This window comes from Leptonychotes weddellii, chromosome 4, assembly GCF_054177405.1.
Source record: "Leptonychotes weddellii isolate Sample4059 chromosome 4, ASM5417740v2, whole genome shotgun sequence".
Classification (NCBI taxonomy): domain Eukaryota; kingdom Metazoa; phylum Chordata; class Mammalia; order Carnivora; family Phocidae; genus Leptonychotes; species Leptonychotes weddellii.
Window position 1 is genome coordinate 126,173,204 of NC_138372.1, and position 4,000 is coordinate 126,177,203.

General features: G+C 35.9%; 1 long non-coding RNA gene across 1 annotated transcript; it reads left to right on the forward strand.

The window, feature by feature from the left end:
* The first annotated feature begins 1,358 nt into the window (after window positions 1-1,358).
* LOC145720929 (uncharacterized) lies at window positions 1,359-3,549 on the forward strand. The gene is made up of 2 exons (XR_014144272.1): window positions 1,359-1,458; window positions 2,539-3,549. It is a non-coding gene; the product is annotated as an uncharacterized LOC145720929 (long non-coding RNA).
* Window positions 3,550-4,000: the final 451 nt, after the last annotated feature.

Here is a 4,000-nt window from a genome sequence, read left to right on the forward strand (position 1 = left end):
TGGGATCATGACCTGAGCTGAAGGCAGACGCTTATCCAACTGAGCCACCCAGGCATCCCAAGAATGGAGGCTTTTATTCTCAATAATTTAATAATTTATCTTTGCTCAAACGAAATAGGAAAACAAACACCAGAAACCTACTTGAGTTAATTGGTAATAGATTTTTGGTGAACATTTTCAAGAAAGTAGAATTATTCAGCTAGTTTACCCAGTCTTCATTTTACTACTATAGACCAGTGCTAAATCTTGATAAATAGTATTAAATCACCAGGGAATTGTTAAATAATTTATACAACATGCTTAGAGTAGAAAACTTCAGCAATTAAAAATAGTGGCATAGATTTATGTTTATTGACATGCAAAGATATATAGGATATGTATTAAGTACAAAAATAAGGTTTCAAAGGAGCATGATAGTTAAGCCTGTTTTTATAATAAAACATGTTGTGCGTGTGCGTTCGTGTGTTTATGTATATAAAAACATCTGGAAGGATACACTCCATAATGTTAACTGTGATTATATCTTGTGATGTGATTACTAGTAATTTCTATTTTCTTCTTGGTGCTTTGTGTGTTGTATGAAGTTTGTAACAGCATTTTTCTGTAATAAGAAAAAGTAAGCCCTTTTGATGAGAAATATGCCTATATCACTGAAATTATATTTAAACATTATCAGAGGTTGAAGGGCCCACATGTTTACCATGGTTAGTTGTTTGCAAGGCTCAAGTATGGTGAGAGCAAAATTATTGCTTAAGGAAAACAGTGCTTAAAAGATCAAAATTCTATAGGATGAGCACCACAAGGTTGCCGTGAAAATTGAGGCCATGTTGTACTGGAGTACTAGTGTGTGTTCAATGTAATTCTGAGAGTTACATTCCAATATTACCTATTGAGATCATATAATCCAATGCTTCACTTTATAGATGGGGTAACTGAAGAGCAGCGCCCAAGGTCACCCAACTGGTCTGCCAGACCCAGGACTGGGACCTGTCTCTGAAAGCCAATACAGTGACCTTTCCACCGTCCTATTGTGCCTTTGTATGTGACATTCTCTGATTCCTAGATATGTCCTCTTTGAACCACATTCTAAATGTTGTTTCCTCATATTACTTTGATCCTCAGATGAAGAATCCTTATGTACTTGATTTTTTGAACCCACAGGTATTTGTATAGTGGTGAGAACTTAGCAGAAGTGGTGTTTTATTATATATATGACTCATAATTTAGAACACTTTTCCTGCAGTATTTTAGTTCCTGGTAGAGGAAAGCCTGTATGTCTCATAACTTTCTAGGAGGGCAGTTCACCAACACTGGTGTGACTTTCTGTGCTGAAGCCCACTCTGCTCTTTTCTTCAACAGTTGGCCACATTCCGCACTCTCCTCTGCACGGCGGAGGGCGAAGCAGCGGCTTTTTTGTTGAGCAATCACCGCCCGCCACAGCCTCTGAAGGGCCGAAAAGTGAGAGCCTCTTTCCGTTAAAAGTTGTCACCAGCAGACCACCCCAAACATGTCTGTGGAGAAAAAAACAAAACACAAAAATCCCTGCAAACAGCTCTTTCCTAGAATTCTGATTTATGGGTACCATTTTGCTCTCAGCTTCAGCACCACAAAGAAGATCAGATCTCTGTAATCAAACTAACATAACTCATCCATCTCAGATTTGCACTCATGGGTATTCAAGCAGTAAACAATTGTTTGACGTGTGTTGAGACCCACAAAATGCATCTGCTTCAACTTATGTGAAAATATGGCAGGCATCGCGAAACTTCCGAATGCATTAAAAAGTATCCCTTGCCCTAGAAATTAAATCAGTCATATCTCTCAGTAATGTTTGGTCAAAAAAATTAAAATCTTTTCCAGAATGATAAGATTGTGATATCTTTTTCTACAGATGAGTGAGTCTGCTTAATGTCTTGATATCATTCCAATTAATTCCTTTTAAAGTGAATTTTTGTTTTGATTATGTTGTTGATCCCCATTGCACGGTACCTTTAATAAAATGAACGATATGGGCATTAAGGAGGGGTGGGATATAACTACTCACTGTGTCTACTCCACAGCTCAAAATTAAGCCATCCAATTTTGTTGGAAATTCCTCAGGATATCAATGACTGTTTAATGAATTATGCCCTATATCACACTCATGCAGTAATGTTAATGATAAACAGGTTAATAATTGACTAGTTGCAGTTCTTGCCAGTTTATTGACATGGTTTGAAACTAACAGATTGGAAGGTACCAGACGGGGGAGCAGCCCAAGGGCATGAGGAATAGGTTGCTTACTTTTTCCCTGTGTTTTGGCAACAGAGCAGGGAGCAATCCTGTGTAGGTCACTGTTCTGTCAAGTGGTGGAAAATATTTACTTGGGTCTCATATAAATACACAATCCATCCACAAACCCTCCAACCCATTTCCATGGCAAAGCCATCTCCTCTTTTATACATGTCCCTAAATCTCACAAGTAATTTTTTAAGTTGGCTCTTGATAATTCATTTAAACCTATTGTCTCTTATATATTTTTGTTTGTTTTTGGTGAAGGAGGATGGTGAAGGTCCTTTTGCTCTCTCTGGTGCAAGTGGAGTGACACTATTAACCACATTTAAGACTTGAACACATGGGACACTTCTGTCATCTGAGGGAAGTTTAGCTGAGTTTCCTTGATTTTGTTACTTTGTTTCAGACACCATTCCTCCTCTGGATGTAGATTTTGATAATTCAAATTATTCTGCCATAGTCTTCTTGTTAGGATAACTGAGTATCAGTAAATTGTGTAATAATGCTGTACTTGGTTGCAGAAGATAACTCCTGAAGTCTAATGCTGATACCTTGGGCATTTTTGTTTTCCCTTACAGCATCTAGCTTAAGCCTTGCAGGAGATTGCCATCTAGGAAATATTTAATGAATTGAACGTTTTAAAATGTTTTTATTTGATATCTTTGATGATTATCTTGCTGCTTGTAATTAAATGCACTATCAGTTAATGTAACAAGTAAAATATAAGTTATCTCTTAAAAATGGTTTCTTCTTAAAGGAATAATTGTTAAATCTACTTGTGTAACCAGATGTTTTAACAGTTTTAAAAATACCAGTGTTGGATGGAAAGGTGTTTATTTAGTTTGGAAAGGCATGTTGTAAAGTATCCTAGTAGGAGAAAGAAATCTGTTTCCTCAGGGAAAGTATGTCGTTCTGTTTGAAGGGGTGTGTAATGAGGATTCTAATTACTTTGCATGAGAGTTATTACTTTGTAATTTATGGTTTCTGCTACAGTATTGCATCAGTTCTGTGCTATAAATTGGACTTCAGTAGACTAAAAAAGTCTACATAGCACTGATTATCTTGAAGACTGTTAATTTATTTATGTCATAGGGGTGAAAGGTCTAAGTGTATGCTGAAGTTGTTATCTCTTAAAAAGATTAAAGAGTGTAAATACTAGTACAGATCTCTTTTGTTTTCCCATATGTATTGGATTTATGTTCATTAAACATTTTGTATTTCAATTTAAGTTGGATTCAATCACAATAAAGAAAATGAGACAAACTTTGAACTGTATCAGGGACTCGTATATGCAAGACACAGAATGAGATTATATTTTTACACTTTTTATATAGAAAATAATCTCAAGCTCACAGAAAAAATACACACACAGTACATTTTTTTCCTGAATTATTTGAGAGTAAGTTGCCAACCTACTGCTCCATCATCACACAAACTTTAGTATATATTTTCTATGAGTGAGGACATTGTCCTACATAACTACAATATAGCTAAAACAACCATAGAAATAAAAGGCATCCAAATTGGCAAGGAAGAAGTCAAACTTTCACTATTTGCAGATGACATGATACTCTATACTGAAAACCCAAAAGACTCCACCAAAAAATTCCTACAGCTAAATACACGAACTCAGTAAAGTCACAGGAAACAAAATCAATGTACAGAAATCTGTTGCATTTTTATACAACAGTGATGGACCAGCAGAAAGAGAAATCAAGGAATCGAT